This window comes from Ascaphus truei, chromosome 2 (assembly GCF_040206685.1).
Source record: "Ascaphus truei isolate aAscTru1 chromosome 2, aAscTru1.hap1, whole genome shotgun sequence".
Classification (NCBI taxonomy): domain Eukaryota; kingdom Metazoa; phylum Chordata; class Amphibia; order Anura; family Ascaphidae; genus Ascaphus; species Ascaphus truei.
Genome location: NC_134484.1, coordinates 98,188,871 through 98,216,246, shown reverse-complemented (window position 1 = coordinate 98,216,246; position 27,376 = coordinate 98,188,871).

Below are 27,376 nucleotides of genomic sequence, written 5' to 3'. Positions count from 1 at the left end.
GAGGCTTCTGCAATATCCTGCAGCCTTCATGCCTAGAAGTGAATAAGTAGCCAGTGAGCCTTACTCCACTGGGACATTGAGGTAGACAGAATTTAATCAAAAGAAGCAAAAGAGGAGAGTCTAACATCTGCCATCGCAAGGAAGTCATCTGCTCCGGATCCCTTCAAGTGGCACGTGGAGAAACTAATTCTACAGAGCTTAATTAAAAAAGGTGTGCTTTTTGTGTCACAAATGAAGGAAACAACATTATTATTTTTTTGATGGAGGTAATGACGACACATTTTGCTCCTAGCTTCTCAACACATTTGTAATTTAAGCAGTAACTTTTATTTATTTATTTTTTAGCATTTATTGGAACTTGAAACTAATGCAGTAAGATTGCAACATTTGTCGCAGGTTGTGATACTTTTTGGTGGACCAACATGAGAGTTCTTCATGGATGAAATTATAGTTTGCCGAGCTTCCTTTTCTCGAGCAAGAAAATTTAAATGAACTTCCTTTTATATATGCAACATTTTGCAACTTTTAACAATATTTTATGATTGGGTCTTCACCATGTTTTTATGCATTTTAATGCTACAATTTCTAAATTACAAAACCCCAAGGTTATTTTAAATAAATGAATTCTCTACTGGTAAATATTAACACATGTATTTTGTGATATCATTAAAGAACTGCAAGTAAGAATAGCAGGAAAATAGCAGTGGGTTTTTAGTCTTTAGTTCACATGAGATACGGTACACATAGCTCTATGACAGATATATTGTTAAGCAGTATTGCTTAAATAGTCCAAAAATATGTTTTGTTTTGTTCCTCTGCTTCTCGTTGATCATCCTGATGTCATACTTTGTTGTGAACATTTTCTCTGTGAAAATAATACCAAAAAAGTGACTCTCAAATTAGAGGCTTAAAAATGATACAGCTGCAAAAGGCAGTTTTTAGCACCGACCTGATTACTGCAAACTTATAATCCCTATATAGCAATCTTTTCTATAAGGTAGCCACTAAAGAAAGCATTATGAACTGTATTCAATGCTATTTGTTATTGGGTACCCAGGACGTACTTGAAAACGAGAGGTAACGAGAGATGTAACTCAGTGTATTTTTCCAGGTTAAATATTTTCATAAAAGCTGTTTTGTGCTTTTTGGAGTTAGAAAATATTTTTAAATGTGGTCATAAACATATAAAATATATTCCATTTTTAAATCAACAACATTTGGTAGAGATGCATGTTATAGAGCCAAGAATTGTCACTTTATTGCAACTGCATTACGTTTTAATACTACACATTGCATTTGTCTTACTTCTCTCTACAATTTCAAATATATTAGCATTTTGTTTCATTTAAATTCTACACACTGCTATTTTAATCAATCTGAAAATAACCCTTTAAAAAAGCACAGATCAAACACACCAACAAATGAATCCAATTACAGTGTAGTTTCCGCTAACCAAAACATGATATCAATTGAGGTCCACTGAGATTTCTTTATCAACAGCACATTTAATTGGCTGATGTAATATTTAGTCTTGTTTTATACAACTTGGCTAAAAAATAAAAAAATAAAAAGAGAATACAATTGTGAAAAAATAAATACAGTAGTATTAATAACACCATATAAAAATAATACATTGACTATCTTTGTTTGTTTATGTTGTGCTTTCTTACTATATCTTTGCTTCTTTAATACGTCTTCTTTTTAGTTACATTATTTCCTACAGCCAACTATTAGGATTTATATAGTTTTCAAAATCCAATAAGCACATGAAAAGAAGATTTGGGTGATCTCCAAAACCTTAAACTCTCCGGGACTAATATGCCAATGAGCCTCATACTATCAAATTTAAATAGCTATTTCTAAACGCTTTGCACAGTCAGGATTCAAAAGAATAATTATGATGTAATGCTATTTAATAGATCAATACGAGAGTTCATCAAATATGTGCAAGGCACACAACTTTTTGTGTAGTTTAGTTTCTTCTTCAGATATCCATCAAATATCATGAAAGGGATTAACAGATATTATCACAACTTTTTGTTTGCGTGTGTTATTAATTCATCCTAAAATGATACATCTATTAGTTGGAAGGAATGGGGATATTTTCCATTTACTTTACTTGTTATTGAATGAAACCTTTAATAGCGTGTTTACTCTGTTCAGATCTTGGAGGCTGCCTTAGAATAGTTTCTTTCCACCTTGGCAGCTACTACAGAATCAATGCAGGTAATAAGTCAGCCAGTGGTCAGCACTCCTGCAAGCGGTGTAAGGTATGGCTGAAATAGACACCAACAGGTAGCCACTCAGAGACAGTCTGTGGGTGAAATACATTGAAAAGTGAAGCTTCTCCAGGGAGTGTCGTCATAGCCCTCCATGCACTAAGGAGAACAAAGAGCAGATGCCCTAAAAAAAAACCACAAGGAGCTCTGAACACAGGGTACTGGGGGCTAAACTATTTAAAATAAAGAAGAAAAAAGAATATCACTTATTTAATGTTTCCGCATCCACTTTATATGGGGAGAAGACATTTATTTCTTGTACTACTTCAGATTAAATTGACATTTTAGATAATGTATTTCAAAAACAATGGTAGGATTAAAAAAACTTCCCAGTCAGGTACTGGTTATATATATTTATGTATATATATATAGGCTTAGGCGTATGTAACCCTCCCTGCCCGGCTTCTAGGGAGATTACATCTGTGTGTATTATATGGCTACAGTACATCCCATGGGTTACCTTGACTCATGGGCTGGATGCAGGCGGCTGGGCGATGAGGTAGCAAAGTTGTAGAACAATGGGCGCCAGGAACTTTTGTAGTACAACAGTCATTTATTTGTGTCTCCATGGACAGGGACCGCCCGTACGCATGTTAACAACATTATACTGTATTTTATAATAGATATAAATGAATAGAGTTCTTCCATCAGTGCCCACGCTTAACACTCAAATGAAGGTACTTTGAGTTAGTTGTTCTGAGTAAGTGTGGGGCCCCCTGCCCACGTGGTTGCTTTGGAACCATTATCTGTATTAATCTGATTACTCTTGGCCCCTATGGAATCCTGGCTGGTCTTTTCTTACTTGACCCAATACTTTTTGCCTGTTTGGGAACTGCCCCTTCCATACAGACTGATGAGGAATATTAGTGACGATCCGCAGTTAGAGCTGATCCGCCGGCACCCGCGAGCCCTTTTCCTGAAGCCCTCTATAGCATTCCGTATTCCTTTTCATTGCTGATTCAGGATTCCATTCCTTCTTTCAGGGATCCTAATTTAACGGGTACTGTCCCTATCTTCAACATAATTAACAGAGGGCCTGATCTATACTATTACTTTAGAAATATTACTGATCTACTCTCCCCAAGGCTCCTCTCCTCTTGTCCTCCTGGAACCTAAACTTCTAGAATAGTCCCTCCTCCTCAAATACCCCTGCATGATGCCTGGATCTCCATAGCAACCAAGGGTGGGGCCCAGCATACAACAGCCATGTTAGTAACCCTTTAGGATGGGGGTTACACGTAGAAGTGGATAACATGGGATATATCATTTGTTAGGTGTTTATTGAAAAAAAACCTTTCCTTGCCACATTTGCACACCCTCTGATGTTTCACTTAAATTGTCGCCCTTTCTATATTTGCTTTTCCATTCTCTATCCCAAGGACTCATTAAGGTGCCATACGGGTTATCGCACCTCAACTTTAATTTGAATGTCTGGTAGCACAGGATACTACTGACAAGCACTCCCCAAGACAGATACCCCAAAGAAACAAATGGGGCATTCACATTTCCCCAAAACCTGCCTTAGCTCATAATCATATAGAATACAGTGCGGCCACTGTCTGAGATTTGAATGTGCTCACACATGTTCTTTATCATTGCTGTAAGCTGTACGGTGGAGGTTTTTTTTTTAAACTCTTTTACTCACCTATTTGTGTACCTGGTTAGTAACCATGACAACATTGGTGATATAAATGTAGCCCTGGGTAGTTTTGGGGCTACAGTTCTATCCTCCACCTGGCAGTAATCATCCCTGGTAAGGGCAGGTTTGCCAGGAGTAATCATGGGTTTTCCCCACACACATGCTGTGCAGTGAGTCAGTGAAGATAGTGTCATCAGGCTCTGTGTCCAATCACAGCGACACAGGGGTGGTGCTTATTGGAACTACTTACTGCATAGCACTTCCTGAATTGAGTCAGTTGTCTCTACGCTTGAGAGAGACTGGTCCACCCTAACTGGACTGCGCAGGGCTCTGCCAGTCTGAGGCCCTCCCTTAGGGGAGTGGAGGGGGATCGTTCCTCTTATCTCGCTAGGAGATAAAGGAAGAGCTAGGACAGCTTCTAGGGCCCTGACTAGGAGTGATTGTCCATGGACTTCCTTCAAGTGACAATCTACTGATGTGCGGCTGAAGCAACCTGCTGTGAGATGGGCAGTCTGCCATGCATTGGTCAATAAAGTATGTCCTTGAATCAACATACTTCTTGCCTGAGCCTGGAATCATTCAGGGAGAAGCTAAAGAGAGAAGTTCTCCTGCAGAGGTTCCTCCCTACCAGTCTGGGGATCTGTTGGAGATGAAGGCGCTGTACCAGTGAGTATTACTCAACTCTACCTCAAAAGCCTGTCCTGATATCTCCTATACCATTGCGGGAGACTCAGGGCCCCCCTGTTGCCAGCAGGTTTGCACCACCTTAGACACCGAAACCAGTACACCATTTCCCCTAGGGTACCCTACATGAGATTGGGGGGGGGGGGAGGAACAGGGTTACATATAGTTTGTAAAAGGGAGTAGTTGCACACCTGGTATCCCCACAAAAGGCAGTTCTGATAGCCTGCTTGGTTCTGGCCCAACTCAGACACAAAGGTGTGATCCACTATAGCTAATGCTTGGAGCCCTGCTATCAGTGGTTCTAAACCAACATACTGTAGCAGGTGCCCAGCCTTACTAGATATATAAGGGGCACAGGCATAGTGCCAGCCACCGTAGAGCAAAATGTAGCCAGCAGTGCGACATGTAAAATAAGCTCCGTAATGAGCCGTCTCACATATATAAAAAATATATACATCTTCTCCATATTACCAAGAGGAAAGAGGACAATCACGATGACACAAACAAAAAGAAGGATAAAGACCAGTATGAAAAAGATCAAGATAGAAAATTATACTCCAAGACTATCTGCATCTGGTGTATGGCTTTTAATATTTGCCGGTGTAATTGGGAAAAGTATCCGGAAAAAAAATAGATTTTTATTGTTTTTAAGTGTATAGTGACTCAGTAACAAAAGCGTAGTGGATATATGGGGAATTGTCATGCATTGAATATGATGAGCAGTACGCTGAAGTCATGGCAAAGAATAGAAAAATGGACAGGGATGATAAACATCGATTTGTGATTGATGCTTATGACTCCTCTAAGTTTAAAACCAGGTTCCCCAGGGAGACCTACTGCATACACAAGAAGCACAGCCCGGTATAAACCTCCCGGCAGTTTAATCAGGGGTACTGCAAATCATAGACGGGCTGCAAATTTAGGCATGATTGCAGTCACTATGGCGGCCAGGACACGGCACATAGGAAAGACAGAGGTAGCGAAAACTGGAGACAAAAGGGCACATACTGTATCCCAGTGATTCTAAATTGAATAATATCGTGGCTCACAGTGTACCCAAGAAAGAAAAAAGTTGGAATACTGCAAGATGGTTTTTCCAAAGGGTTCCGCTTTTTTTCAAGCGGTACTCTTTGTAGGGGGATAGAGGAATTTAAAATTAAATCAGCAGACTAATACCAACAAATAGTCAGTTTTACAATCTTTTAAAACCCCACCAATACCATATATAACAATCTCAACACTATAAGGCCTAAGAAAAGAGAAGGAAACATTTTGTTTGATACAACATTTGTCTTACCCGCGAGGGGTGTCAGAAAATGATGGTATAAACAAAGAATTTTGCATTGTTACATATACCTCTATTCACGATGCCATCTACCATAGCTAATAAAGAGATATGGCAAAGGAACAGCTGGAAGCAATCACTTCACATCCGGACTCTCTTTGATATGAGACCACACAAGGTGGCTCCCCAAAGAGCTCTCCACACTATGTTCCCCCATCACTGCTCTTGTCCACTAACCCATCGTGGACAGGGTTAATTTCATCAAGAAAGAACTGACGCAGCTTGGAAAAATCTGGAATTCATTACCTTTTCCTCTCCCCCCCCCCCCCTCCTGCATTTTTACTAGATGGGTCTGTTATCAGCTAGAAGCAATCCCTTTGATATGAGACCACACGAGTCTCCCCAAAGGCAGCCAAAGGGTGCCAGCCATTTCCTGATGTTTGAGATGCCCTATTTAAATTCCCCCCAAAATATATTATCTCTAACTGTCCATGAAATGTCTTTAAATTGAATGTGTAACCTCTGTTCATTTTAATGTCACTTTTTGCCCAGACATACTTGAAAACGAGAGATAACTCTCAATGTATTACTTCCTGGTAAAACATTTTATAAATGAATTATGGCCTGGGTGGTTATTGAATCACCAGTTAACCCCAAAAGTTTTACATTGATGGGAGTTTGACACTGCGCTGCACCATTTTTGTGCAATTTTGAGACCTTCAGTACTTTTGTTCAGTGGGTGCTAAAATCTACAATGAAGTGACGGAATATTACTGTAACGGATGCTCACCACAAACAAGATGGGGCCGCGAGGCTGAGGTGGGAATGTTAGTGTAAACCGACCTCCATCCACGTGAGCGCGTCCAGAGTGCAGTGTGATACTCGTATAGCCGGGTCATGGTTGGAGAAATAAGGATAGTCGTAATACTCACCGTGATCAGGGGTTGGAGAAGTCGGATGGTCGTAGAGGGTAGCCGGGGTCCAGGGGCGGAGAAGGTAGAGGTCCAGATGCAAGCTGAGGTCGAGGTAGAGAGAAGTCGGGGGTCCAGGTACAAGCCGAGGTCAAAACACAGAGAGACAAGACAGGGTCAAGAATGCACAAGGCACCAGGACAAGGCAACAGATGCTTGAGGTAAGCACTACGTTCAGGAACGAATAATTATGCTCAGCCAATTTGCCAGAGGGCTGGCTGAGCATATAAAGGGCAGGTGACCAATGAGCAGCTAGCAAGCAGCTGCCAGAAATTAGGATGAAACGCCCACTCGTAAGCAGGCGCCCAATGGTAGAGCAGAGGCAGAGTGAGCCGCAGGTGCATGTGATCCTGTGTTAGTGTGGAGTTAGGGATTAACCCCTCATTTGTGACACGGCGCCGGTGCGTGGTTTCCTGCGGGCGTGATGCGTCAGCAGCGTCGTCACGGGTTGTGATGTGGGGGTGGGGGTGGAGCCTAAGCCCGAACCTGGAGGGTTCTCCCTGCCTGATGATGCGGCACCTGTGGGTAGCTTCTCTGGTCTGTGGCGCGTCACCCGTGTCATCACGGGACTTGACAAGGGGGTGGAGCCTAGCGCCAATCCATACAATAATCCACTACCTGGATGATTTTTGCTTCGCTAATCCAGAACAAACAGAGTCACGTGTTGAGCTAATCAAAAAAAATATCAAGCGTTAGATTCCTAATTTGCTATCCCGCCAGCAGCAGATTAAACAGAAGTGCTAATGACACACATGATTCCTGGGTGCATAATTAGACTCTGATTTTTTCCATTATACCTAAAGAGAAGTGAGCCAAGAAAGAAAAAATGCCAGCTACAAAGGTAACACTGATGAAAATGTGATCTTTAATTGGACACTTGGATACTGCCCGTGGGGAGGACATTTTATAGTAGGGCTAAAAAAGTGACAGCAGGTGTAAAAAAAAAAAAAGGGCACCACAGAATAATGCGTTAATAATGAGAATAAGGAGAATAACGGTGAATACCGAGATAAGGAACGAACTGAGTGGGTGGAAAACGTTCCTAAAATCTTTCAGTGGAAGACCTTTTCGGTGTAGAAAAGGCAGAAAATTGCACAAATAGAACTATTCACAGGTGCTATTGCTACCGTTGCCTTTTGTGCCAACTATTAGGGGCAATAGCGCACAGGCAAATAGTCTGCAAAATGGCAAAAGAAGGACGTTGCAGGAAAATAGCGGTGCCACGTAGTTGCGGAAATACAAATATGGGGAGGGGAAATAATGGTGAACAGCATCTTCTTATGGTGTGACAATGAGAATGTGGTTAATGCAACCAAAAACATGTCTGCATTCTCACCCCTAGTTTTAAACTGATGATGACATTTATGTCTACACAACAACATTCCATTCAGGGCCCAATGTGTACCTTGAGGGACAAATAACATTGCTGATGCTTATCTTTATCCCATTTGCACTTGCCCCCTACACAAACTTCGGAAACAGTGGTGTAGGGAGTAGAATGTCCTCAAACTGGTTGATGATCATGGACATAGGCCAATGGGACTGACGAAGCAGTCCCTGGCACCAGTTAGATGGGCAAAATACCAGCAGGCTTACAGCAGCTGGTTAACATTTATAAATAACAATACAGGTACAAGGGATAAGGTGGAGGTCCTAACAATTATTTTCACGGACCCTTTGATGGGGGGAAACTCTTCTTATGTGCAGCAGCAGATTTAGCAGATTTAGCGGGCATTGTACTTTTCAGCCGGGTAGAAGGCAAGGTTGGCATAGCAAATCCATTCATTATCCAAAGTATGATGGTCAATAGCAAGGGAAGCATCAGAAGATAAAAGGGCATCAATAACAGAGAGTATGCTTTTGAGTATCATACAGCCGCTAGGCATATTATGCTATACTTTACGAAACAACAATATTCACAACATATTTCACTTTAGTATAATTCCTTGTAGGAATGGTGGAAACTTTCACAAGCAGCTGGCCACAGGGAGGGGAATTTCTATATTTGTGAGAATAGTTCCCCCTAACACAATACCAGTACAAAATTATTTTGAAATTAGCTATTAGAAAATCAAGTTCAGTAAATACAAATGTAATCTCTCTTTCCCTCAGACTATAGGGTCTATCGCTGAGGTGGGGGGCTGAAAGCTATGGATCTATATATATGAAACACACAAAGAAAGATACCGCAATCAACACCGTTATACTGTATAACTGAGATCTGAAACCAGACTGTCCCTGAAAACATAACCAGGACTGGCGGTGCTACTGGGAACAGTAATATAGACACACAAAGAATCCCAGAAATAAGCACTCTGATATATCAGAAAAAAATGAACAGATATGTTATGAAGATTACAAAATAATTTTAATTAAACACATCCACATAAAAGACACACAATAAAAATTATATATATATATATATATATATATATATGTGTGTGTATTACAGTGTTGATACACGTGTCGTGGGGTCGGAGCAACTGGACACAACATAACCGTATTGAATTATAACAGACTTTATATATGGATTACACGTCTTATATAACCAGACACTGTGATCCTTAACTGCAGGATTACATTATACACTATTACACATTTAAATGGTACAGTAACAATATGATCACTGCGCAACTGAGTTATAGAGTCTGTCACTGTCAGGCCTCCCAGTCCTGGGGGTACTAGCCTATATGTTAGGGGTGCTGGCACACCCTGTGGAGCTCATGAGATAGTTTGTATATGAAGTGCAGGCCTGTGCTTCTCAAAGGAACTTCAGTATCAGAATGGCTGTAGGCAAGAGGAGATATCCTTTGCGGTGTCTCTCACCCACTCACACTTGCCATATGGCCCTGCTCAGCTGGGGCTCTGTGGCACAGTGGTCGCTTTGTCTACTTTTCTCCTTGTAGTCTGGTCCTAATCTTCTGGGCTCTGCTGAATGCGCTGTTTCGACTGTGCCGCGCTCCCTCCAAGCAGCTCCCCAAACTCCTCCAGGGTCCTGCAGGAACTGAATCTACTGTAGTAGACACGAAATCTAGGGGGAGCATAGGGAAGAAACACAAAATAAAACAAATCTAAGTGCAGTGGAATTATAAATGGGGAAGATGGGTTTCCAAAATCTTGGCTCCTGTGGAATGGCTACTTACAAGATGTATGAGTCAAAACAGCAGGGTTGACAATCAGTCACTGGTGGATGTGTAGTATATCAATCATCAGGGTGTTTCAGGTACTCAGGAAGGTAAGTCCCAGGTAAAAGAGAGAGAACAAACTTCCATAGCGCAGATCAACCAAGGTATAAAAATGATTTATCTAAGTAAATAATGCACTCACAATATAAAGGATAAAATCGGGCATGTCACACTTAATAAGTGTATGAGAGGATATCAGCAGCCAGTTGGCTCACCATCCCACAACTCTCCACGATTATGCCTCTGCTCAACTGCGTCACCGCATGGCTCGGCGTCTGACATCAGATCCAGTTTCGTCTGTTGGTGGGGGCTAGACCTTCCGTGAGTCCTCTCCAGACTGCTCCGCAAGTAAGACTCCCACTCAACGCGTTTTGCTACGTAATCACGTCGGCTTCGTCAGGAGTGTGAAGTCTCAAGGTTACACTGTGTATTAAATAGCTTGGTTGCTAATTGATTATACGAAACAACTGTTCCTTAAAGCGCTATTAGGGTTAATGCTAAATGCTGGATCTAGCTCGCTCAATAGCACAAAGTAGGAAATCAATACAAGAGAAATAGATACAATTCGATGCATAAGAGAATAAGGTACAAATAATGTAAAGCAGGTAATGCTTAAAACGGAAAGACTCAGATAGATATTTGCATGTATTATACATATATATTAAAATCCTAATACAATGGATTCTAGTTAGAAAGACATGTTAATAGAACACATATTTAATTATACAAATTATTTATAAAATTAGATTAAACAATTAATAATTAATAATTCGTATGGTGGTAATATGAATAGGACGGGAATGAATATTCTAACACATGGAAACTAAACCAAAATACAAATGGAGATAAACAATCCCTATGACTCAAATGACACAATAAACATAATGAAAGATATGATGCCTAGAGGGGAGACATAAATCCAGAATTAGAGCAAATTCGTTTCAGAAATGGCGTAATGTCCAACTCCATATTTAGCCCCCTTGGTGTGAGACTGCCCAATCAGTGGATCCAAAAAGATTCCCTCTTCAATAGCTCTATTTCTCTGTCACCCCCTCTCCAATGTTGTTTGACCTGTTCAATGACTGTATATTTTAAACCTGTTGGATCTCCTTGATGGAATATTGAGAAATGATCAGATACACTATGCGTCTTTAGTTGTCGTTTAATGCTGCTTAGATGTTCCACAATCCTTGTTCTGATTGGCCTAGCAGTTTTGCCCACGTATTGAAGTTTACAGGGGCACTCAAGTAAGTATATGACATGATCCGATATGCAGGTAAGGCAGGTTTTAATATTGAAACTCTCATTTGTGACATTAGAGCTAAAACTCGCAGTATTAGGAGACTTAAACTGGCATGCCCTACAAGTTTTGCACCCATAAAATCCCATATTGTGACTAAGCCAGTTATTTTGGCTGGTTTCTTCTGTCTGAGTGCACTGGGTGCCAGTTGATTTTTTAGATTATTAGCTTTCCTGAACAAAACACTGGGTCTCTCCGGAATTTATTTTCCTAATATTGGATCATTCTTTAAAATGTCCCATGCATGTTCAGGATCCTAGTGATCTTTTTTGATTCTTTGTTAAAACCTGTAATAAATGCGAAATCTAATTGATCATTTTTCTTTTTCTTTACTTTAGGTTTCAACAAATCACTCCTATTCTTACAGTCTGCTCTTAGCAATGCTCTGTCCAACATTCCCTCATCATAATCTTTCTCCAGAAATCTATTTTTAATAATATCTGCTTGTTGTAAAAATTGGTCTCTGTCTGTGCAATTCCTTTTTAGTCTATTAAATTGTCCTAGTGGCACATTGTCCATCCATCTATGTAAGTGACTGCTTGATCTCAAAATATAATTGTTTTTATCAATTTCTTTGAAAAAGGTTTTGGTCTTTTTCTTCCGTGTAAATTACTAGATCCAAAAAATTGATCTTATCTCTACTGGATAAACTAGTGAAATTCAAATTCCATGTGTTAGTGTTAATTTAATCAAAGAACTTATCAAGTTCCTCTTCCCTACCCTTCCATATTAAAAACACATCATCGATGAAACGGCGCCAGAGTACCAGGCTCGCCCCGGGCCCCCCTTCCACAGGCCAGATGAACTCTTCCTCCCAGACCGCCATCGCCGTTCCACAATTTTGTAAATAAAATTCTCCACCATACCAGAAGTAATTATGATTTAAGATAAATTGTATACTTTCTATAATAAAATCTGCCTGACTTTCTGGCAATTCACTGTCTTGTCTTAATATATGTCTAATAACAGAACAACCCTTGTCATGATGTATAGACGTATAAAGCGATGTTAAATCACATGTTGCCATTATGTAGTGATCTTCCCATTTCAAATCATTTAGTGTGTTCAGAATATCCATGATGTCTCTTAGATATGATTTTTGTTTGGTTACATATTTTTTAAGGAACCTGTCTATGTACATCGACAGGTTAGCTGTGAGTGAGCCAATCCACGAGACAATAGGTCTGCCTGGGGGATTGACTACACTCTTTTGAACCTTGGGAAGGTGATAGAAAATTGGCATTTTTGCCTTATCTTCGTATAAAAAGTTGTATTCTTTCTCATTAAGAATGCCAATTTCTTTTCCCTTATCTAAGAGACATTTTAATTGTTCTATATATTCTTTTAATGGGTCAGACCTGAGTTTCATATAGGTAGTTCTATCCTCGAGGAGGCGTAATGACTCTTTGTCATAATCTCCTTTGTCCATAAGGACAACGCCCCCACCCCCCTTATCGGCTTGCTTGATAACCAGATCATCATTCTCCACCAGTTCCCTTAGTGCATCTTTTTCCCTTTTAGTGAGATTGTCTTTAGTTTTAGGATTAACAAAAAATTGGAGAGCAGGAGCATATTGGTGCCTCCGCTATCCAACTAGTAGCTCATTTTTCAAATGCACTCCTGGGCGGTTAAAACTTAACGTTTAATACATTTCGTGCTAAAATAAATTCTACATACAGAGTAATTATTATATACACACAATGTACTTATAAAGGAAGGGTGGTGGGGAGGTAGGGTTGGGCTTGAGGTGTATAGCGCAATTACAATTAACCTAAATAAATTAAAGGAAAGATGGGCTAATTAACACCTGGTGTTGCCTATTATTATAGAACATAGGATCTCTAAATTACCACCACTAGCAAGACTATAGTACCTATATTGACATATATGTGTTGTGCGGCATCAAGCGTAGCATACCGATCAAGCCAACCTGTAATTGTAGAATATAGCACCAAACAGTGTTATAGCTAGATTAATATACTAATTAATTAATTAATTAATATTAATCTGTACTTAACAGATGAAACATAATATTAGCACTGTAGGTACAACACAATCACAGGTTGGTGGTACGTGGATTGACTCTACGCCCGATGACGATAGCATACACAGCACATGAATCAATAACAAATATAGCTAATAAGGAATATAACTACACGAGATCAGCTGTGGCTAAACACTCTGCTGAAATGAATAAAATCAGCACATAAATCTAACTGTGGTGTATGGACATGCGGTCTAAATCTTACAGTGCTAGTGAAACAATGTCTTCTATATAGCAGTCTGCGTCATACAATGATAATAAATCAAAATATCTGCTGCAGAACACTGTGCCCTCATATATATAACAGCACTGAGTTTGCAGTGTATGGTGCATAGAGCCCTCAATATGAAAGTCAGTATTTAGTGAGTCAATGTATCCAGTGCATAACATTGAACCGTCTAGCATACATAATAGATAGCACTGAGACCGCAACAGCCATAAAGAGGAAAGGGAGAAAAGAGAGGCAAAGAGAGATGATCAACAGGAAAGATCAGAGGGTTTTTTTAGGGGAAGAGGGTCCTTCAACACTATGGGAGACCAAAAATCGATATCTCCCATTAGTGGAACAGGAGTCCAAAAACCTGAAAAGAGGAAGACCTTTAGAGGGAGCAGAGGTAGAAGGAAAAGAACGAGAACACAAAAAAAGTGCAAGATAAATGATAATATTTTTAATTTAAGTTCCACTGTTCTGTCAGAACCCTTGAAGGAAGTTATATCTAAGGGGCTATCTTTTGCACTGGTGAGAGGCCATAACAATTTTGACCTCTACATCGATGCAAATAAATATTTACGAAAATTGACCGTCAAACGGTATTTCCTGGGAAGAAATGTAGAACCTAAGATTGATGTAGGGACCCCATTGGTGGTGCAGGAAGAGAGACATTTTGTACACACAGACTTGAAACCCAGATCCTCATTCTATCCCCAGTTCGCCAAGGGTAATAATTTAGAAGTGTTCTTCAAAATGATCACTAGCAATTTTGAAGATCTGATGAAGAATCAAACTAAAACTAAAGACAATCTCACTAAAAGGGAAAAAGATGAACTAAGGGAACTGGTGGAGAATGATGATCTGGTTATCAAGCAAGCCGATAAGGGGGGGGGGGTGTTGTCCTTATGGACCAAGGAGATTATGACAAAGATTCATTACGCCTCCTCGAGGATAGAACTACCTATATGAAACTCAGACAATTAAAATGTCTCTTAGATAAGGGAAAAGAAATTGCCATTCTTAAAGAAAGAATACAACTTTTTATATGAAGATAAGGCAAAAATGCCAATTTTCTATCACCTTCCCAAGGTTCACAAGAGTGTAGTCAATCCCCCAGGCAGACCTATTGTCTCGGGTATTGGCTCACTCACAGCTAACCTGTCGATGTACATAGACAGGTTCCTTCAAAAATATGTAACCAAACAAAAATCATATCTAAGAGACACAATGGATATTCTGAACACACTAAATGAGTTGAAATGGGAAGATCACTACGTAATGGCAACATGTGATGTAACATCGCTTTATACGTCTATACATCATGACAAGGGTTGTTCTGTTATTAGACATATATTAAGACAAGACAGTGAATTGCCAGAAAGTAAGGCAGATTTTATTATAGAAAGTATACAATTTATCTTAAATCATAATTACTTCTGGTATGGTGGAGAATTTTATTTACAAAATTGTGGAACGGCGATGGGTACCAGGTTCGCCCCTAGTTATGCCAATCTCTTCATGGCGGTGTGGGAGGAAGAGTTCATCTGGCCTGTGGAAGGGGGGCCCGGGGCGAGCCTGGTACTCTGGCGCCGTTTCATCGATGATGTGTTTTTAATATGGAAGGGTAGGGAAGAGGAACTTGATAAGTTCTTTGATTACATTAACACTAACACATGGAATTTGAATTTCACTAGTTTATCCAGTAGAGATAAGATCAATTTTTGGATCTAGTAATTTACACAGAAGAAAAAGACCAAAACCTTTATCAAAGAAATTGATAAAAACAATTATATTTTGAGATCAAGCAGTCACTTACCTAGATGGATGGACAATGTGCCACTAGGACAATTTAATAGACTAAAAAGGAATTGCACAGACAGAGACCAATTTTTACAACAAGCAGATTTTATTAAAAATAGATTTCTGGAGAAAGATTATGATGTGGGAATGTTGGACAGGGCATTGCTAAAAGCAGACTGTAAGAATAGGAGTGATTTGTTGAAACCTAAAGTAAAGAAAAAGAAAAATGATCAATTAGATTTCGCATTTATTACAGGTTTCAACAAAGAATTCAAAAAGATCACTAGGATCCTGAACAAGCATTGGGACATTTTAAAGAATGATCCTATATTAGGAAAATAAATTCCGGAGAGACCCAGTGTTTTGTTCAGGAAAGCTGATAATCTAAAAAATTAACTGGCACCCAGTGCACTCAGACAGAAGAAACCAGCCAAAATAACTGGCTCAGTCACAATATGGGATTTTATGGGTGCAAAACTTGTAGGGCATGCCAGTTTAAGTCTCCTAATACTGCGAGTTTTAGCTCTAATGTCACAAATGAGAGTTTCAATATTAAAACCTGCCTTACCTGTAGATCGGATCATGTCATATGACACTTGAGTGCCCCTGTAAACTTCAATACTTGGGCAAAACTGCTAGGCCAATCAGAACAAGGATTGTGGAACATCTAAGCAGCATTAAACGACAACTAAAGACGCATAGTGTATCTGATCATTTCTCAACATTCCATCAAGGAGATCCAACAGGTTTAAAATATACAGTCATTGAACAGGTCAAACAACATTGGAGAGGGGGTGACAGAGAAATAGAGCTATTGAAGAGGGAATCTTTTTGGATCCACCGATTGGGCAGTCTCACACCAAGGGGGCTAAATATGGAGTTGGACATTGCGCCATTTCTGAAATGAATTTGCTCTAAGTCTGGATTTATGTCTCCCCTCTAGGCATCATATCTTTCATTATGTTTATTGTGTCATTTGAGTCTTAGGGATTGTTTATCTCCATTTGTATTTTGGTTTAGTTTCCATGTGTTAGAATATTCATTCCCGTCCTATTCATATTACCACCATACGAATTATTAATTATTAATTGTTTAATCTAATTTTATAAATAATTTGTATAATTAAATATGTGTTCTATTAACATGTCTTTCTAACTAGAATCCATTGTATTAGGATTTTAATATATATGTATAATATATGCAAATATCTATCTGAGTCTTTCCGTTTTAAGCATTACCTGCTTTACATTATTTGTACCTTATTCTCTTATGCATTGAATTGTATCTATTTCTCTTGTATTGATTTCCTACTTTGTGCTATTGAGCGAGCTAGATCCAGCATTTAGCATTAACCCTAATAGCGCTTTAAGGAGCAGTTGTTTCGTATAATCAATTAGCAACCAAGCTATTTAATACACAGTGTAACCTTGAGACTGCACACTCCTGACAAAGCCGACGTGATTACGTAGCAAAACGCGTTGAGTGGGAGTCTTACTTGCGGAGCAGTCTGGAGAGGACTCACGGAAGGTCCAGCCCCCACCAATACACGAAACCGGATCTGACGTCAGACACCGAGCCGTGCGGTGACGCAGTTGAGCAGAGGCAGAGACGGATGAAAGCGGAGAGTTGCGGGATGGTGAGCCAGCTGGCTGTTGATATCATCTCATACACTTATTAAGTGTGACATGCCATTTTATTCTTTATATTGTGAGTGCATTATTTACTTAGATAAATCATTTTTATACCTTGGTTGATCTGCGCTTTGCAAGTTTGTTCTCTCTCTTTTACCTGGGACTTACCTTCCTGAGTACCTGAAACACCCTGATGATTGATATACTACACATCCACCAGTGACTGATTGTCAACCCTGCTGTTTTGGCTCTTACATCTTGTAAGTAGCCATTCCACAGGAGCCAAGATTTTGGAAAACCATCTTCCCCATTTATAATTCCACTGCACTTAGATTTGTTTTATTTTGTGTTTCTTCCCTATGCTCCCCCTGGATTTCGTGTCTACTACTGTTACCATTGGGGACGAGTGAAGACTACCCCTCCCAGTGGGTTTGAGCAGGGGGTGAAATTGTACACACATTTTATATTTTCACATCAATGTATCACTTATTAGAAGATATTTATTATTTTTTCACTTTATTTTTAGTGATCACCCTTTATCTGTTTGCGCCTGTTTTTCACTTTATCACTATACTATTGGAACTGACTCTACTGCCATGGCTGCCCCCTCTTAACAACCTCTCTCTTATTCCCTCCTCCTTCACCAGCCTTACTACTGGCATACCACAGTCATATGTTCTGTAGGGAGGAACCTGCTAGGGGGCAGTCAGCCTGTATTGCTTGCAGACACAAGGGGGGTTACACAAACTTTATTTAGGAACCCACTCGTTTCTTATTGGGGCAGAACAATAACCACCATAAATGGCCTACCTGAAAAAGCAATACAATGAATAGGTAAGTGGGAATCATCATTGTTCAAAGGATACAGTACAGTTGAAAAAAAAGGTAAACATATGCATAGACCAAAAGGGAAAATACAGTAACCAAATGTAACAGTAACACCATGTCTCTGTCCTATTTCCTGCTTTCATCACATCTAGATATTAACAACACACAACCACTACATGCCTGGATAGTCAGTCGCTCTTTCATGTTAGAGTGTAAGCTCTTCGGGGCAAGTTATTATTCCTCTCATCAGAGTAGAAACATTTGTTGGCACCATGATGATTAAGTGCCACTCACTCAATTGGTCTACTTGGAAGATATGTAATAGAAGAAGATGAGTGGAGTAATAAGCTTTTTTATTTTAATTGTGGTGTTCCTAAAAAAAATTATATTAAATATATGATTTTAAAGAAGATATGAAATGTTTATAAAGGTTATTTTCTTGGTAAATACTTAGTGAATGTCTCCCCACAACAGTGCAAAGTGAATATATAACAGTTTAGATATGTACATATGAGGTGGTAGTGATCTGGATGGGTTTACTCTCCACATGCGAGAACACTTGCCAGTCTTTGTCCATAGTGCCAAGAAGGCAACGGAGGGAAACCAGGTCAGAGAACGAGTTTGATAGGATCAGGAATGGAATAAATTGTGCTGTAACTAGATTCATGATCGGGGTCTAGGAATTAGGCATTGGGAGATGGATCAGAATTGTTTAGGCTGGTACCGAGATGACGGAGTGTATTTCTCCAACCTGGCGAGGGATATTGTGCACCAATGTGCGTAGGGAAGTGATATTATGCACCATAGACAAAGGTTTAAGAAAAATGGGGATGTGGGGGGGTGGGGGTGGGGGGTGGGGGGGGGCAGATTAAGGTTTCCTCCAGAAACGGGTAACCTTACCAAATAGGAAAATACACAACTCCCCGGCCAGCAGCAAGGAGGGTGCAGTGCTGCAATGTAATGCGTTAAGGAGAGAGGCACAGGAGATTGGGATGGGTGGACAGTATGTATGTATGTATGTATGTATGTCTTTATTTGTATAGCGCCATAAAATGTACATAGCGCTTCACAGTAGTAATACATGTCATATAAATAGCAAATATAAATAACACATCATGGGAATAAGTGCTTCAGACATACTGTAAAAGTAACATTAAGGAAGGAGTCCCTGCTCCGAGGAGCTTACAATCTAATTGGTAGGTAGGGAGAACGTACAGAGACAGTAGGAGGGAATACTAGTAAGTGCGTCTGCAGGAGGCCAAGCTTTATGTGTCATGTGTCCATGATTATCCAGTGCTACTCATATGCTTCTTTAAGCAGATGTGTCTTAAGGTGGGTCTTAAAGGTGGATAGCGAGGGGGCTAGTCGGGTATTGAGGGGAAGGGCATTCCAGAGGTGTGGGGCAGAAAGTGAGAAAGGTTTAAGGCGGGAGAGAGCTTTAGATACAAAGGGGGTAGAAAGAAGACATCCTTGAGAAGAACGCAAGAGTCGTGATGGTGCATAGCGAGAAATTAGGGCTGAGATGTAATGAGGGGCAGAAGAATGTAAAGCTTTAAAAGTGAGCAGTAGAATTGAGTGTGAGATACGCGATTTAATCGGAAGCCAGGAGAGTGATTTCAGCAGGGGAGACGCTGAGACAGATTTAGGAAAGAGTAGAGTGATTCTGGCAGCAGTGTTTAGGATAGATTGTAGGGGAGACAGGTGAGAGGTAGGAAGGCCGGACAGCAGGAGGTTGCAGTAATCGAGACGTGAGAGAATGAGGGCCTGAGTCAGAGTTTTAGCAGTTGAGTAACAGAGGAAAGGGCGTATCTTTGTGATATTGCGGAGGAAAAAGCGACAAGTTTTAGAAACGTTTTGAATATGAGAGGAGAATGAGAGAGAGGAATCAAGTGTGACCCCTAGGCAGCGTGCTTGGGCTACTGGGTGAATGATCGTATTTCCAATAGCAATGTGGAAGGATGTAGTAGGGCCAGGTTTGGGAGGTAGTATAAGGAGCTCTGTTTTTGCCATGTTAAGTTTCAGTCGGCGGATGGCCATCCAGGATGATATTCCAGAGAGGCATTCAGAAACTTTGGTCTGTATAGCAGGTGTAAGGTCAGGGGTTGAAAGGTAAATTTGTGTGTCGTCAGCATAGAGGTGATATTTAAACCCAAAAGATGTGATTAGGTCACCTAGAGAGAGTGTGTAGAGAGAAAAGAGAAGGGGTCCCAGGACAGAGCCCTGGGGTACCCCCACAGAGAGATCAATAGAGGAGGAGGAGGTGTTAGCAAAAGAGACACTGAAGGTACGATGGGAGAGGTAAGAGGAGATCCAGGATAAAGCTTTGTTCCGAATACCAAGAGTATGGAGAATGTGAAGGAGAAGAGGGTGGTCCACGGTGTCGAATGCTGCAGAGAGGTCGAGTAATATGAGCAGAGTGTAATGACCTCTGTCTTTGGCAGCGTGGAGGTCGTCAGTTATTTTAGTGAGGGCTGTTTCAGTAGAGTGAGCAGTGCGGAAGCCAGATTGTAGAGGGTCTAGTACAGAATAGGTGTTGAGAAAGTGTAGCAATCGAGAGAATACAAGACGTTCAACAAGACGTAGCGACAAAATGGTAAAATGATTCAATGTGGTTGGCATGACTGCAGCAGCTGGTGGCGTGTTTCGCCCTTCCCTAGATTGTAAAGTCTGTTGGAGTAGTAACGCATGATTTGATACTCTTGGTACGATCATAACACAATGCTCATAATATTACACTTGTGCATGCCTTTGTGTCCTCAAACCTAGACCACTGCAATGCAATCTACCTGCAATCAGACATCTTTTCATATATTTTATTTATTACATATTGCTCTATGTGTGTTCTTCATTTTCTTTGACTCAATCAGAGGCCTGACTGGTGAGAGGCTTCCCCACCATGGTACCTGAATATACATTATTATCTCAGTGCCTTAGTCCTAGGCACGCTATGTGAGTGTATTCCTGATCACTTTTCACGTTGAATTCAACTTTTTTTTAAATATACTTACACTATATTACACTTTTTTTCTTTTTTCCCCTATTTGTTGAGGTTGCGCTGATTTCTTTCTTTTCTCATATATATTTTTATAGCTGTATTCCACACACACTATTCTACAGTAATACCGTTGCACTTCAGTTGCTGCATTTAATTGGTCCGTGTTCCATTTTCTCCTGTCCAATTACGTTCCAGGGAGACTTGCATTCATAAACTGGCTGATCAAATAAATATTTCAATAACATCAAAATGATTTTGATCCGTAAATTGACAAAAATTTAGCTGGTAACCCCCTTATGAGTTTTTAATATAAATGTAGGAAGTACACACAAATATTTATTGAAGCAATAACTAGTTTTTCTGCACATGCAGAAAATATTATAAATGTATTTAGCTTTCTTTTAACATGTAGGTATGTCTACACAAAATCTCAGTTTATCAAGTGAAAGAAAATAAAATCATTGATTGACTTTGATGTTTTTCTTACATTTCTGCGATATCTCAAATTTTTGCATTTGCAAATCTGGTCCAACCGTTTTACAAGACATGTCATGAACTTCTGACTCTAAATCTATACAAATAACAAAAAAAAACTTGTAATTTTTTTTTTTAATAACCATTTTTATTTCCTTTTTTCACGTATTTTCAACAAAAAAATTCTTACACTTTATTTTTTTTAAATTTACGCTATATTTATTTCTTTTATATTTATTTATAAAAAATGTTTTACCAGGAAGTAATACATTGAGAGCTACCTCTCGTTTTCAAGTATGTCCTGGGCACAGATTTATAACAATACAGGATTACATTAAAAGATCAAAGGTTATACAGTCAATTCACAGACATTTCATGGACAGATAGAGTAGGAAAATTGGATACAGGGGATAAAAGGGCTGGCGAGTTTCAGATTGAAATAGAGAAGCTTTAACATCACCAAATATCAGTGAATGGCAGCAAATGGCTCACAGCCTTTAGCTGCCCTTCGACTGCGCAAAAGACTGTCCGCCTTTGGGGCGATGTAGATGTACACTTATGGTGCTTTATACCACTTAGAAATTAAGCGAAAAGGGTAGCACTCCAAAATAGTGATCAAGTGGTTAGTATTTATTCAGCAAACATTTCAGTCCAGCACAGTAGAGACCTTTCTCAAGCACCCGCTAGTATCTTACATTTTTGAGTGCACGTATACTTCTATATACTTGTAAATGCAAGAAAACCTCATAACAAGCACTCTGGTTACCAAAAAAAATAGAAAAAGATTTATTAAACATAAGAAAAGACAGCTTAAAAACATTAGTTCCCTAAAGAACCTCAAAAATCTCCTAGAAGAGCAAAAGAGAAATCTCCTCTGACCACTGTAACACGGAACTGTGAGCTGCACAAAAAAAGCAATGTATAATGATGGAAAAAATGATAATATCGCAACTACCAGACCGGTCAGTCCAAAAATATGAGAATGAATATACAACATATATAAACACTACAAAGCATCGGTAGAATAGAACCTGCCTATCACAGAAACCCTTGGGAGGGGTATAGAGTGAAATCACTCAACTAGTAATGTACTGGCCTTTCTATATATTTGGCTTTATACCTTTGCAATTGATGGATGGACTGATCTAATACAGGGCACTTCTTTCTGGGGTGTGGAATAATGTCAAAAGTTATTGTAAATTCACATCTCATTCAAATATGGCTGCATGTGTTACTCTGGAATATGAAATGTGGCATTCCAAAAAAACAGGTATGGGAACCACCAGCACAGATTTGAGAAAAACTCACATGGATATTTCCTGCCTATGATTGATTTATTGCATTATTACAGAATGGAACAGGTATGTGCTTGTGCAGAAGAGCGTAACTCTTTCTCATCAGTGATGCTTTTCGGGACTAGCTGTCACTTCTGGCAGGTGTACCAAGTGTTTTCAGCATCCCTTTTTAAAGCAGACGGACCACAGGTTCTCGGTAGGTCAGCGCGATAATGTCAGAGTTCAAAGCTCCGTCACGTCACACACGGAATCCAAAAGTAAAAAAAGCAAAATAAAGGCCCCACCTCCAGGCCTCCCACACATCAGTAATACAAGGCATGTCTTGGGCAAATTAACCAACAAATCTGTTGAGAGAGAAAGAGAAGAACCCTATTTTTGTAACGTACCAGGATACACCTCCCCATACACTCCTGCTTACAACACGTGGAGAGACACTGTGAACAAATACGGGACACACCTGAAATACCTGGGAAATATGCAAATTTTGACTTGTAAAGTATATTCAAATGATTTTAATTAGCATATTTCTCAGGTATCTCAGGTGTGTTCAGTTTTGTCCACAGGTATCTCTCCCCCGTTAAATTCCTTTCTTTAACAGACCTTTGAGGATAGGCATTGTTAGAGATAAAATGCCCCCTTTGCATCTGATTAGCACTAATGTCTGCTTTACTTAACGCAATGCCCTTTCTGGCCCAAAACTGACTTTAATGCAGCGTTATTGAGCTTTGAAGATACAGGTTAAGGCATAATGTGACGTGGATCTGGGTGAGGGAGCATGGAGAAAAAGGTGGCAGTAAATAGTTAAATGGGAATAAAAAAAAACTTATGGGACATGCATGGTAAGGAAAACAGCAAGCACTCCAATGTTGTAATCCAAATAGGCCTGGTGCTAGTCCCATAAATAATGTGAAGATCCCTCTGTGGTATCAAAACGTCGGATTTTTGTGTCTGTTACAATACAATTCTTTGTACACTCACCTCTGGGTGCTGTCTCTCTTTGCTGTTCTGCTGCCTTGCTAGATGGTAACGTGAGATATATATATATATGAAGAAGTCGGCGCAACAGCTGACGAAACGGCGTAGGTTCGCGTCATCAATGTCCGACAGCTGACTGTGAGAGGAGTGCCTAATCGCATGTGAGGAGTGAGAGCAACTATTTCAGTTATATTGGCGGAACAAAGTGGAAGGCTGCATTTGTCTGGCTGAGTCTGAGTCTGACATCAAGCAGAGACACGAGTGAATATTCAATTTGAACGAATACAGCTGTCTTGTGTGAGGGGGTAATCCAGGAAGTGTAAGTGGAACAGCGCCTCCAGTGTTACCCGGATCAGCATCACATGTTCATCTCCAGAGTGATTTCGTTGGTGTGCTGACGGAGGGACGCGGAGACCCCTGTGGTCAACGTGGTTACATCCTTTGGTGAGACCATTCCTTAATCCCTTGCCTATGCTATTTGCTTACCCCCATCTCCATCTATAGAGGTCAATATCAGCCTAGTTTTTCCACGTTTGCATCCGTAATCTATCATCTGACGGGTCAATTACTTCTCCCCATTTGTTGCTCCAATCATTTGCTACCTATCGAGTGACAATTCCTCCCACATCTCACTGCCTCCTACATTTGCGCTATTGGACATTTTTTTTTTCACATTTCCCTTCTTTTTTATTTTCAAGAGTACTATATTGTCATATATTGTGTTTATTGTGTCTATTAGCATCATTGTGTTTGTTTTAATCTGTTCTGTCACCTAGCCTTCCTTGCTTAATTAATACATTTTCCTGTTTTTTATTGCTATACAGGATTGTGCCTTTTTTCTTTTTTTTATATATATATATATATATATATATGTCTGTTTCCCCCACCCTCTGGGAGATTCCCCGACTACCAGGTGTGTAGTGATGCTGAGTACCTGTTGGCTCACAGAAGGTCTGCGATCCCACCGATGTTGTTGGGGAAACAGGACAGGCTTTGGGGTGATGGTTGGTTCTCCTTCCTTCTTTGGGGTCAGTGCCTCCATCTGCCGCAGGCTCCAGGAGTGCTGAAGGCAGCCCCTGCGGAAGAACTCTCTCATACTCCCCTTGATAGACTGAAAACTCAGGCAGGAGTATATTTGTAACAGGAACAGTCTTTATTGTTTCCACACAGAATACAGCAGACAGTCTGTAACTGCATACAGTAACACTGGTCTCCAGTCTCAGGATGGTCCCTGGACTCAAACCCTGGGCATGGGCCCCAAGGGTCAGTCCCAGCTCTTCCCCCTACTCCCTGGCGGAGCAGGGGGTATGGTTTTCACTCCCATCCCTCTAAGGGTAGGGGATAGAAGGTGACAGAGCCCTGTACATCTCTTCTGTGAGACCAGTCTCCTTGATGGGAGAGACAACTAACCAAATTTAGGGAGTGCAGCCCCTTAAGTACCGAGGGGAGGGTCCAAGGCCTAAGCCCAGGATTGGGCAGAACACATGCCTCAGCCCGCCTCCCTCTTATCACTCAATGAAGCTGCTTACTGCTGGGGAAAGCCCTGGATTGGGCCTAACACTGCCTGCACTGTACCAGGATTTACATACTGTATCAGGCAGGGCAGTGTAGTAGCCAAAACCAGGCATGGCTACATATATATGTATAAAATCTCTGGGGGAGGTTTTCAATAAATCTGGTACGATAAAACATTGTTTTGCATGTGATGGTCACTGATTCTAGGACACTGGTGTAAAGGTAATCGTGAATAGAAAATACGGATATCGAGAAGGCTTAAATTAATAAGGAGGGTCGTACAAAAAAGGCAGAAAAGGAGAGACGTGCATATTAAAAGAGAGGAACCATTTAAGAGAAATCAGAAGAGATATTTCCGTGGATCTTTTACTGATCATTATATGATCACTGGAATAGTAGTGCATCTCTATATCCAAAGTGTGACGTACAGGTACAATATGTTTAAATGCTGCCATGTCCCTACAACCAAATTCTGCCTCTGTGTATAGGTCTTTTTCTTTAACTGGGGAAAACAGTAGCAGAGAGTGGTTCTGGTCATGTGACTATATATAGGCATACCTCACAATTTGGATACTGATTTATAGGTTTCTCTATTAATGTGTCACGCATATGAGGTCCTTATGAATTACAACATGATGGCAAAGTGGATGATTGCGTTTGTCTTCAAAACCTGTTAAATGCAGATTTCCTCTTTCTGACTTTGAGCAGGTCTACCAGCAAAGCAGTGGGGAGCCAATTGCTTCCAATATCTCGTATTGCCTATAGCCTCAGGGTTCCTGCAACTTAAGTACTGTCTACTTGCAAGTAAAAGCATGCCCCTCCTTCATGTCTGTCATTCCTTTTCCAGATATCATTAACCCTGCAATGTGCTCTGCAATGTGTCCCTGGCTCCATTAGCACAGGCTCGGGTAGGGGGAAGGTCAGATCTCTCTTAACAGAACCAAAAACAATTTTAGACAAATTGCTTTTAATTTGTCTTAACCACCCAGAGCACACGCTTCATTTTTAAATCCATTGCTAATTCCAAGAACATTTCATGTAAAGAAATATTTGCACTCCTGACTTAATATAGCCACCAATTAGAATGTTCCCAGTAACTTTGGGCATCTATGTACAGCAGCTGCATTACAGAACCTGCTGAAATCCGCCTTCCTCCATTATGTGTGCATCCATCAACAGCAACATGAGCAATCATTTCCAAATGACTCGCCACCGAGTCATGTGAGGTTCTCATCACAGGCTTAGATTTTAAAACAAAGGTACATTTATTTGACGTTCTCTAAATGATGACGCAGCAAATACGATTTTATATGGACAAGTGGTTTTATTGTATTGACGAGTTCAAATTAAATTAGTTTACTAGTTATTTACCATTGTGCTGTTAGGAATTCTGTTTGTAGATTTAAATGCAAAAATAAAAACTCTCGCACATAAAATGTCCATTTGACACTTTCTGTGGGTTAGAATAATTGCTATCACTGTGTACAATATACCTGGCTAAATATGCCTCAGGAGCATCAAATGAAGTTAACTGCGTGCTGGGCTTAATATAAAGATTATGACGTAATATCTTCAGCCCTGAAATAGCAAGGATGTACAGCACCTAAGGAGTTAACTGTTTTATTGAACACTTGGCCAGAATGGCTGTATTACACGCCACTAAAACAAGTATTTCAAGGAGCGGGGAATAGACCCCTATTACACTATTAAGAACAAAAAACTTGGGAAGTGAAGAAAACAAAATCAGGACAGTTGGTAATGGGATGGAATCAATCAAAGGGTAGCAGATGTCACCAGGAGAGGCTTTGTTTTTAGCACTTGCCAGTTTGGGCTTTAGGTCCATCTCATTATTTCATCCTATTGTCATTCATTTGGTGACATTTCTGTTTCTTCTCCCCCTCCCCAACTCAGACAACACAAGCAGAGTCACCTAACTTCTCCTGTTCAGTGTGTATGGAGATCTAACCTCCATCCATAAAACATACTCTAGTCTCTGGTAGTTCACTTAAAGAAAATACAGAATGTGACCTTCTTTTTTTTTCCACCCCCTATGTCCTGTAACATTTTGGGGACAAAGCTTTGCTTTTTTTTTTTGCTTTTTTTTGTTTGATGATAACAACAATGGATACTGTTTGCAATGGTGTCTGAAAAACGAAACGTGTGGTCAATAATATACAGTGATTCTGACCTATGCCATCTTTTATGGTAGCCCGATTCTGTTAAATAAGAAGTATTCAATTTTCGTACGGTCTATGCTCTATACTC